At 40.1% G+C, this 12,183-nt stretch overlaps 1 long non-coding RNA gene across 2 annotated transcripts; it reads right to left on the bottom strand.

Annotated features, from left to right (window-relative positions):
* Positions 1-4,785: 4,785 nt before the first annotated feature.
* LOC307027883 lies at positions 4,786-11,081 on the bottom strand. 2 transcript variants are annotated; one of them, XR_013804792.1, is made up of 7 exons: positions 10,587-11,081; positions 7,017-9,813; positions 6,718-6,849; positions 6,516-6,631; positions 6,307-6,428; positions 6,087-6,161; positions 4,786-5,791 (listed from the first exon to the last, which is right to left on the bottom strand). It is a non-coding gene; the product is annotated as an uncharacterized lncRNA (long non-coding RNA). The 2 variants fall into 2 exon arrangements; XR_013804793.1 differs by having other exon boundaries at positions 7,017-7,098; positions 10,587-11,078.
* Positions 11,082-12,183: the final 1,102 nt, after the last annotated feature.

Consider the following 12,183-nt stretch of genomic DNA (forward strand, 5'->3'; position numbering starts at 1 on the left):
AGGTATCTGAAAGATGGGAACCGTAACCCACCCAGAATTTATTTTTCAATCTAATGTCAAACTCTCACAAAATCCTGTCTAGAGCTAAGGATTGGACACCCTTTGGTGAGGGAGGGAGAGAAAATTGAAAAAAATGGACAAAAAGTGCTTGGCGCTCCGAGATTTTGAGAGTATGTTGCTTAACTTGTGTGGAACCTGCTTGCAAAATTTGGGTCCGCTTTGACCTTCAACCAGGTCGCAAACTAAGGTTAAAGGTCATGTTTTCATGGCTCTCAATACTCTAGACGGCACAAAGGAAGGTCCGACAGCTTTGAGCTTGGTGTCGTTGGAATCGTCTCGAAGAGTACATTGAAGGATTATTTGAATTATTTGAAGTATTAAAGTAACGTGTTATGGCAGGAAAGTTGTGGAGAAATTGTGGAGAAATTAGCTTAAACATGTTTTATTATTCTATATGAAATGGAAGCAGCTTTTATGACAGGGACGAGAGAGCTGGGGGAGGCAACATTCTTCCTAAGATTTTCAGCATGTCAATTATCAGGGAAATCTACTTGTTTTCAATAGATGTGTGTGGTTAGTTACTTTGTATTAATAATAACAGTATGTGTAAAGGAAGCTGGAAATATACAATGTGAAACCTTTTATTTGAAGTAAAGATGTGAACAAAAGCTCAAACAAATGGAAGTGCTGCAGGACAAATGAGTGTGTTCTCCATATTGGGCCTGTGTGAAGTTTGACTATTTGAAAAGCATCTCTAGTACTGTTTAAGAGCATAGGTAATGTGTTCTTCGTTATTATTGATATGAAAGTGATTTACATGTATTACGTATATTTAGCCAACTATAACAACTATATCTTAAAACATACTTTTAACTTGTGTGTGGTAACCTGAAGGGGGGAAGATGGACTCAGGGACAAAGGGCCATAAAAGGGGATGTGTGTGTGCGGGCTGCAAGATGTGAAATAAGATCAGGTTCGTACCAGACTCGTCAAACTGAAAGAGACTTTTGGTTTCCGGGTTTCTTCTGCTGTGTCGCACTGATTGGGGGCGACAGGCCATGTGTTGGTCTCTCCCAATAAGATGACCTCTGGGGGAAAGCACGCACACACCTCCTCCTGTGTTTTAGTATGAAAGCCTGTGTTTTCCTTTGGTTCGCGCTCTTGTTTTTGACCGGCCGTTCCTGAGACCTGTCTCACACGTGGTAGAACCTGAGCCCGGAGTACTCTGCAGAGTGCTTCGTGATTCCTTTGTATTTTTATTGTTACCTTGTATCATTAAAACAAGATTATTGTTTCACTTGCATTTCGGTGTTTCTTAATCCCTTCCTTTTTACGAATTTACCCAGCTTATCAAACGACACGCGGAGACGAGGTTGGTTTTAAACATCCTCCAAATCTCCAACAACATGCAGATTCATCCCTCTGCTGCTCCGAATGTCAAACGTTGCTTAAAACGGGAAAAAGCCTTCCGTTAAGCCTTTTTCACTCTCGCTCTTGTTGTGATAGAGCACGCAAATTTCCCCGCATGCTAGGCAGTCAAGAGTATTCTAGTTCGCTTCGGCTTGATGTGGAGATGTGATTTGATGTGTCGTTTGACCCCCAACTCCTCTCGGATGTCCTCTCCAAAGTTGAGATATTTACTAAAATGCTCAGGGAAGTTTCCTGAATTTTCATGCCGAAAGCTAAGCACTAGGCCCTGGGTAAATTAAGACGCTGATTTGGGACACTTTTTCCACTTTCCCTGGTGCTAGAAACTCAAGTCAGGCATCCCTGGAATCGTTGTAAAAATACATTTCTAGCTAAACGTAATTGAGAATGAAGTTTAGTTCTGTGGGAACGTAATTTTTAGGAGACAGGGTTGCCAGGACACACGCCGGTTAGAATAGTCTTTTATGCACATGTGCAATGGTGCACAATTCAAATTTTACAGTAATGAGTTGTGCTCTTTATATATATACTCTATCATGGTTGTGCTAAGATGATTTTGAGTACATTGCTTTACTGTGAAATAATAGTTAAATAATGTGAAATCCAATTCTACTGTTTTATAGATATTTTGTTGTGATATTACAGGGGCTTTTGATTACAATATTTCTCTGTAATATGATACTCTTAAATGCTGTGAAATCCTTGCAATTTTTACAATGTTGTTTTGATATTACAACATTTGATGTGATATTACAGAGGATTTTGATTGCAGTATTTTATTGTGAAATAATAGTTAAATGCTGTGAAATCCAAGGATACAGTCATTTTTACATGTATTTGTTGGGATATTACAGAGGGTCTTGATTACAATATGTCACTGTAAAATAATACTGTTAAATGTTGTGAAATGCTGGTAATTGTTTACAGTGTGTGTTTTCCTTTGGTTCGCTCTCTTTTTCTTCAGACTGACCAGAGAGTAAGACAGGAGAAAGAGCAGGAAGTACTTCCTTTGTATTTGTATTATTACTTTGTGTCATTAAAACAAGATTATTGTTTAACTTGCATTCTGGTGTTTCTTAATCCCTTCCTTTTTACGAATTTACCCAGTTTACCAAACGACACGCGGAGACGAGGTTGGTTTTAAACATCCTCCAAATCTCCAACAAGCACCACTGGATTAGCTTTGATCTGAAATATTTGTATAAAAAACTTGTTAGCTGGCTGTCCATCTCATAATGTATTGTTCACATAGAAACTAGCTATCAATAGGAAATATCAATCAGAAGAATTATAATTTCATGCAAAAATCTGTCACAAAAAGAGGTTGTAGCTACATTTAAATTCAGGTGTTGTTATGGCCACGTCAGTGGCCAAACAGCCACATTTACTGCTGCAAATATGTTCAAACATGCTATTGACATGCAGTGGCAACTATGCCACCATTTCAGCTGACTTTTCCTCAGAAATACAGTCAAATAACATACATATATGTCAGTGCTAGGTTGATGCTTAGCTAAGCTAACTATGAAACACTTTAACTGACAGAACTCTGTAACTATATGTACTGTAACGGTAGCTTCATGTCGAACACTGACAGTAAGTCAACATTTTCCAGAGAGCTTTCTTTGAAATCACCAGGTAACGCAAAAAAAAACCCACAACATTTAGATTGTATGACAAAGTGCTTATTTAATATATCTGGCTAGCTATAGCTGCTTGCTAACGGTTTAGCTTACCCGCGCGATTCAAAGTAATGTCAACGTAGCTATAATTTATGCTTTGCTTACATGTTTGCATAACTTGTAAGTTTACTGACATTTACATACCTTGTTCACCTGGCTCAGGTGGTGGCTCTGGGGTTGTTGTGTGAGCCACCACTTGAGAATTGCCGTGTTTTTAAAAAAATGTCTAATGTTCATCTTCAGAAACTCCGCGTCCCCGGCTGACAGTTTAAAGTTTAAACACTCACAGAGAAGAGGTACGTACCTGTCAGCCAATAAAACACATGTATTTCCATGCAACTCTCTGATTGGTCTGGTGGTGTCTTGCCTCTGTTGCATTCACTGAACACGGGAAATTACAATTCTGCCGTCCTCTAGATAAAGTACGGTTAATGTATTATATTATTGAGGGAGAATTTGTCCGGGGTTAAAGACCCGGATGCCTACCCCAGGCGACGCCCATGTGTAGTACAGTAATATATACAAGATTCATTGATTGAGGAAGAGTTCTGTTGTGACAGAAGTTGTTAACCATTGACATTAATATAGGGGACAAACAAAAAACCATGGCTGTTGAAGTACTTACCTGGCTGGGCTAAGAACTTCCTACAGAAATTTGATTTCCAGTCTGCTAGCCGGAGGGAAGCTAACAACCGGCCTGCTAGCACTCCTGGTTGCCAACCTCCAACAGCTCCAGTCCTGTCTCCTTCATTTGCTTCTGCCCCTGATCCGTTTTTTGGATCTCGCCTGGCGGTTGGAGGTCCGCGGAGCCTTCAACGCACACGTAACATAAACACGGCCAGGCTACCAGCCCGAGCCCCAGCAGCCATGCTTTCGGCTCCAGTTCCGGCTCCAGTTCCGGCTCCACTTCAGGCCCCAACAGCCATGTTGGGGCCTGAAGATTACTTGTACATGTATTTCAGGATTAAAATATTTTAATTTCAGCATTTATGTATTCTTAAATGTTTTTATTCCTGCATTTATTTATCTATTTTCGAATGTATTCATCAATAACTGTATTTATTTATATCTTCAGTTGTGCATTTATAGTTATTTACTAAATGTTGTGGAGCTGTCCACCATACATGATATGTTAGACACACATACACCAAACAACAGGCACTTAATGCACATGGTGTGTGTTTGTGTCCGTGTGTGTATGTGTATGTGTATGTGTATGTGTATGTGTATGTGTGTGTGTGTGTGTGTGTGTGTGTGTGTGTGTGTGTGTGTGGGGGTGTGTGTGTGTGTGTGTGTGTGTGTTTGTGTATGTGTGTGTGCAACCCAGTCTCACGGCATTTCGTGTTCACCAACACGATTTTTAATCTATTGATTCGTGTTCACCAACACGATTTTCCCCTTTTTTTCGTGTTGCACAGCACGATTTTAAAAGCAATGTATTTCTATTGGTAGTCTTTCCCCTTTTTTTTCGTGTTGCACAGCACGATTTTCAAAGCAATGTATTTCTGTTGGTAGTCTCACGGCATTACGTATTATAGGAAGACCGGAAGCTGTGTGGTTCATAAAAACATGTTCTTACTCAATATTGTTAAATATGTTCTTTATTCTCGCGTCCAGGAGAGAAGCTTTAAAATGAGACTAAATGGAGTCTCTGAAAAGATTCAAATGGGATAATTTAATTAAAAAAGGCGCGGTAGTGTTACAGACAGAATATTGTTCCGGCAGAAAACAGCTGTGATCTGGCTCTCCTGAGCAAGAAGAGAAGGACGAATCCCCCGTTCGGTGGCGTTATATATCCTCTGCTGGCTCCTCCCCGCCAGCCGGCTCGCCTCACCTCTAATGTCCGTTGTTGCATTTAAACAGAGGATTGGTACTTTTCACCTTTAACATATGCTTAACACGCCTTTTCTCCTCATATTCTCTTTCATCACTTTTCATGTAACACATTCTAAACGCTGTAATCAATACTCTAAAACATACAGAAAATGCTTCACGTCTGGTTACGTTTCCGGTCATTCCGGATGTTGTCACATGCTACCAGGGGTGGACTGGGACAAAAATTCAGCCCTGGCATTTTCTGTCCAGACCAGCCCACTACATTATCAGCGGACACTACATAGAAGTCCACTAAACTTGCGGCATCTTCTCTCATGCATACTACAAAGGAGAGTCATATTCCTTGATAGCAGTTAACAAATAAAGCACTTAACTATGAACTCAAGGACTAAAATTGACAGCTATATCAATCAATCTTTATTCATTATAGTGTCAAATCACAACAGAAGTTATGTCATGACTAGGGGTGGGACGAGACTAACGGGAAGAACCCTTATGCTACCCTTTCAGTTTTTAGTCTGTGACTGTGAAAATCTTTTGGTGAAAGCCCAGTATTAGTTAAAACCAGACTCGGACAATAATAACAAAAAAATATCCTGACAAATAATCTAAATAGAAACATATTACAGCATTAGAGCTGAAACTCACTCACTCATTATGAAACCATAAATACAGAATTGGAAAAAAATATATATATATTTTCATAGCTGTGTGAAAAGTCTAAGACATGGGTTACAGGTCTGAATAGATATGCATTCTCATATACGTGTATGTGCACAAGTATGTATTGCTCTATACTTCCTCGTCCGCAGCCAGCCAGCTCCACTCCTCACCAAATTCGTGACCTGCAAGAAACAGCAAACAGAACTTGTACTCAGTATCTGTGTACTGACAAATATATGTAGCCATGTAGCCTTTTTGTGACGTAGTGACACTTAGTGAACAAATGTATCCGTCATGAAGGATGACTTAAGTCTCAAAAGAGCCCTAAGGCCTACCTGCATAACTGTTAATTGAACTTAAAAGATATGCAGATGTTTGAAATTAAAACCATCAATATGAAAATCTTCAGCCAGGAAATAATCATAATCAAACCTTTTGTTTCAATCTGAGACAAAACAAGTTGCATAATAAACTCACAAAGTTAAGACGAAGCTCTCAGATATGATGGATGACTCAAGCATCATAGAAGAACTTCTAGCAGGTCAGGAAAACCTGTTTGACAGGAGATAATGGTAGCAGAGAATATAAAGAGACATTTATGAATTACCAATTGTCATTTTATAACACATATAGTATGTTTATTCACATAAACCTTTAAACATAACCTTTAAACATACACATATTGCATTCCTCTCACCACATTAAATAAGCTCAGGAACCTAAAAGTGGCCCAGTGAATGATGGAGGAGACAAAGCAGGTCCTCAAAAGGGGACAGAGGGAAAACAACTTCTTAGGCTGTCATATATAGGGTGGTCCACCTAAAAGAGACATGGAAACATTATTAAGTCTCTCATCATCACAAATCAAGTATGAATTCATATAACATTATAAGACACATGACATACTCAAAAAATCATAGACTTCTCAAAAAGTGGTGAAGTGGAGGCAGTAAGGGAGCAAATCCTTGAAAATGGACGGAGGGGGAACAACTCCTCAAGCTCTCACATGTCAAGTGGTCAACCTGAGAGGGAATCGGATACATTATTAAGTCTCTAATCATCACAAATTCAGTATGATTTCATAAAACATAAAAAATGATAAACTCACCATACTAGAGGAGACTCAACAGCCAAACTTTGGTGCAGTGAAGGTAGAGAGTGGAGGCAGAGAGAGAGCAAGTCCTCGAACATGGACGGAGGGGGAACAACTCCTCAAGCTCTCACATGTCAAGTGGTCAACCTGAGAGGGAATTGGATACATTATTAAGTCTGAAAAATAAATAAAATGTTTTCCTCTGTCCAGCACCTAGAGTTTAAAACTTTTGGGATGTGCGTTTCTTTCAAAACCTTTTTAAAAATTATTAAGTATGAATTTATACAACATTAAAAAATACATGATAAACTTACCAAATAACAATGGTCCCAAATGAGAGAACAAGTCCACATATAGAACAGAGGGAGAACGACTCCTCAAATATATCAGAACAACCTGTAATGGAGAATAATTGATAATTTAGTGTACATGATCACACCATTAAGGATCAACACATAAGCACAATACAACTTCTGAAAAGCATCATTAAAATGACAAATAATGAATTACTACATCCATAATGTGTGATGTGTGATAATAACAATCATATTAAATATTTCTCGCCTTATCAGTGGAGCAGCTTTTTAAGCAGCTCACTCTTCTCTGCAAGTCTGTCTATTACAGAGTCAGAGTCCAAGGACATGAGGATGTCTTTCTCTGTGGCCATCAACATAAATGCCTCCAATTTATCAGATGAGAGGGTGCTTCTGAGTCTGTTTTTAATAAACTTCAAATTGAAAATGTGCGCTCACAAGCCACCTGTGCGAGGGATAATGTAAGCAGGTATTTATAAGCAAGGCCTAGGACAGGGTATGCATCTGTTAGCATGTTGAAACGGCGAAGTATCTCGTAGCAGCACAGAGGGCATTCTTTGCAGGAGCAACAGCTTATGGGAGTTATCTCAACCACTTTTGTGTTGTCCTCCTCACCACCTGATCCATCTTCTACTGTTCTTGCTTTGTACTCTGCCAATGGGGATGCCTTCAGCCTGTTCCACTGGAGTGCAAAGCTTTTCAACTCGGCCTGCATATTTTCCTTGGTTGCCCTGCTGTCAAATCCTTGCAAGCACTTGCTTAAGTCTTGGAGGGCAGACTGGGGAAGAGCACTGGTGCAGAGCTGAGGGAAGTTTCTGGGATCCAGACATGCCAAGTCAGCATATAGATTGCCGTGTGTTAAAAAGCGCCTATGAATGGCTTCAATTGCTGTGTCCATGATCCGGTTATGCACATTCACCTCATAGGATTTTTCTGCATCATCCAGGGTCTCATCCTGAGCCATCTCTCCAGGCAAGACTTTCTTCATCCTCCTCCTCTTTTGTGGCAGTGTGGCCTCCACTTCAATGTCCATGTCATCTCTCTCTTGGATTTCTGTGATTGTCCAGTTGACAAATGTGTCTGCTGCTTTTTTTACAGATTCAAAATCTCTTCCCAAGATTTTCAGCGTATCCTGTGTCGATGCCACCATTCTGTGAGCAGAGAGGATGTCCAATCCTGCCGTCTGAAGGTATTTAGACAATGGAGAGGTATGTTCAAATATGCGGAGGAAGATTTGAGCCGTCAAGATCGTCTCATACTTGAGCAATGACTCTGCATATCCTCTGGCCATGACACGGATACATGGTTTCACTGTTGCCTGTTTCTGTATAGCTGATAATGTCAACAGCACATCAACGTACAGAACCATCTTCCGGTTTTCCAAAGGAGCCAAACACCTTCTTCAGGGCCTCATGCTTGGCCCACCAGCGTGTCTCGCCAATAGGAGCAAGGCGTCTACGTCTCTTGTTTCGGCCTGACTCTTCCCACACATTCATCCTTTTATATGACTCTTTGATGAATACCGCAATGCCATTGAGGAGCGCAAACAGGGACCCACTCTCAATAACAATCTGGGTTGTGTTTGCAAGCACCAGATTTAGTACATGTGCGTAGCACCATACATGCACCTGGTTTGGAGATTGTGCAGACAATAGTGAGGAGAATCCTTTGTATTGGCCTTGCATGTTTGATGCCCCATCAGTCGCATTTCCAATGCACATGGTCTTGCTGAGGCCCATTTTGTCCAGAACTTCTGACAGAATGTTGACAAAGGCCTGTCCAGTGGATGAACTACACTTCAGCACTGCAACAAGCCTCTCATGAACAACATCAGTAACATACCTCATAATTATAGAGCATTGATCCTGAGAGGTGATGTCCTGTGTTGTGTCCAGCTGCACTGAAAACATTCCTGCTTTCTTGATATCACTGGAGATGTTTTTTTTAATCAGAAGGTGAATTGCATCTATCACTGAGTTGACTGTGGTTTTGGAGAGTAAAGTTACAAGAGAACCTCTGCCTCTCGTGCCACCAGACAAATGCAACTTTCTGCTGTTCTCAATGCAGCTGTCCAGGTGCTCTTTTAAACAGAAATCATACTTCCCCAGTAGAAGTAGAGTTCCAAGAAATTACCATGATCAACTGTGTGGTCTTCCAGAGTATATGCTGCCTCATTTTCTGACCTCCTGAATGCAAGCCCCCTCTTCCCAAGAACCTTGATGACATCTATGATGCGCTCCAAAACCTGCCGTCTCTTTCTGACCTGCTCTCTGTGCGCCGACATCTGACTGCCACCAAACACACTGCTGATATCAGCACTGGCGGATTTCAAGAGGTAAGCTTCAGCACAGTTTCTGTGTCCACGGCTTCTCTCATGCTCCTCTGTGCGCTGGTGTATATGCCTCCAATCTGACATTCCAGTGATGAACAGACTGCTATCAGTTCTCTTACCGAATGCCATGCAGATGAAACAATACAGCATGTGACGCTCTGGACAGTACGTCAGCCACCTTCTACTGGTGTCGTCTCTGCTACAGAACACTTTCTGCACCACTGGATTGCTACTTTTTTGCTGAGGATGGTAATTTAAAAATGACTGGAGATTTCTCTAATCAGGTTGTGAAAAAAAATCAGTAATTTGACTGGCACACTCATAGCTCTCAACAGCTGTTTCCCTCTCAGGTGATCCTGTCTTTGGGCTGACATACTCCTCACTCTCTACAGCCTTTTCCCTCTCAGGTGGTGCAGTCTTTGGGCTGCCTGAATTGGTCTGGCTCTCTCCCTGAACCTGTCTGGGCTGGACATAGGGAAAGCATTTATCATTGGATGGGGAAATAACTCAAAACCACAGAATAATGTACAAGATAAAAGATTAGTTCATATTGAACGAAACATTCGCGAGCGTTACAACACTAGTGGCTTTGCCATGTTTTCATTATGACACTTAGTGTTTTCCAATGCAAAAAAGTCAGATCTTTGTGACAATACCTGAAAATGCTCAAGACAGCACTATACACAGCCATTTGAAAACTACAGTAAAAGTAACACATTTACACAGAAATTAAAGTTACACACAAATTGTGAAATAGTTATCACCTCAGTAAACAATAAATGAATTGAAAGATTACAATAAATTCAATGGCAAATATTGCAAATTAATCAAATTATTTCCTATAGGTTTACTTATATTTTGTGCTAAAATTCTAAGTATCTCATCTGTATTTACAATACAGCTTGATTCTGCAGCTTCATCTCTACTTACAGCTCGTTGGTCCATGTGAACGTTTACTGTTGCTATGGCTACAAGAAACCGCTGACGTTAGCAGCTCTTAGCTAGCCTAGCTAAATCATCTGAACAATAAAAACCCATATCACAATTCGGCATATTTAAACAAAATCAACCACAACTACCAACATTCACAGCCCTTCAACTCTGGGCTAATATGTTGTCACAAGTAGGACTATGCAGTTAATTAGGTCACATCACATTCAATGTAAAAACATGTTCTACTTTTTTTTGGACATGTCTCAAAAATGTAGCCTAGCCAGCCCCAGGCTAACGTTACTTACCATGTATTCCTCCACTCGCTCGTCTCCCGGCGCAGCAGCACCTGCTGGGGCGGTGACCACGGCACCAAATAGGTCCGTCAATTTAGAATATTTAGCAGCCTCCACCTCCAGAGAATTCAGCTTTTTAAGTCGCAGTTTTTCAGCGCCACCCGGGCGTTTCTTCTGCTTATCCATTTTCAGCTCAGCAGCAGCCCGTCCCGCGACTCCCACCCATGCCATGAGGTCCCGCCCCACCCTGGTTTGTGTTGTGATTGACAGCACTGTCAGGGCTCTCTGAGCATGTCAGCCCATGATTGATTGACAATGACAAACAATAGACCAATAATATGTGTCGATGCTGGCAACACACTGCTAGCCCTCTGTAGCCAATTGGCTGGCCCAATTGGAGGGAATTTAGAGGGGGGAAAAAGAAAAGAAAAAAAACATTGCGGACCGGCCCACATTGGGTCAACGGCCCACCGGGACGATGCCCGGTATGCCAGATGGCCAGTCCACCCCTGCATGCTACTCTCCTCTGTAAACAATAGTGTATTCAAATAAACTGTACTTTCATTTAATATTCAGCATGGTAGTATCTCGACATCTATAGTTGTAGTGTTAAATCAGTAGGTTTCGGTTTTCACCACACCACGTCATTTCGCTACTCAATTCACCTCTTTAGGAAATCGTATATTAGCCACATGCTAAATGCTAACCGTAGATGAAGGATTTTCAGAATAAAAGCTTAACTGCTTGTGCACAAGAATTTCTGGTTTTTCAGTATAAAAGAGCGTTTAAACTGACGGTATGTTTAAGCTACATTATACCATCAAAACATTGATTTTAATTTCTAACAATATCAAGCCACGATTATTGCTTTTATTTAAAATCGTATCATTTCGGACTTTTGTTGCTGTCTGTGAGGAAAATAAATGGGGCTCATTTTTCCTTTTAATTTGTTATTCTTTTCAAAATAACACACTGTTATTTAGTCAACAATAACACACAATTATCCTTGTTTTTATTTATTTGTTTAATTCTATAATCTCGGGCTTTTTTGCCGTCCTTCAGGAACTGAATTTCAAAATAAAAATAACCGGAAACAGACGTAGGCCTATAAGGGACATTTCGAGCATCATCGAGTTTAGGATGGCCGAAGACACTACACTACCCATAATCCCCAATTAAAATGAACCGATTAAACATCTCTCTGACACAGTTTAACGCATTTCAAGTGGAAGAATTGTTCGTGTCTCCTCTTCGTGTCTCGGGAAGATGGAAGCTGTATTATTTTCAAAAAATAAAAATAAAAATATATATTTTTTAACCATAACGGGTACTTTACACAACATTGAGTCAAACTTATCCTTGTTTTTATCCTTGTTTTATTTATGTTAAATTGTTGTTGTCGGTTAATCTTCCATTTTATTTATTTTGGTTTAAGATATCATTATTTTTTATTTATTATTATCATGTTAGATGTTTAAACTTTTCTGCATTTTATAAGGCAATATATACTTTTTTGTTTTTGTCCGTAGGCTACTTAGGTTATTAAAGAGTTATCGTGTCAAAATATAGGAAATGTATTAATATTTTATTGTATAATCGGTACAGGAAA

Source organism: Notothenia rossii (assembly GCF_949606895.1).
Source record: "Notothenia rossii genome assembly, chromosome: 1".
Classification (NCBI taxonomy): Eukaryota; Metazoa; Chordata; class Actinopteri; order Perciformes; family Nototheniidae; genus Notothenia; species Notothenia rossii.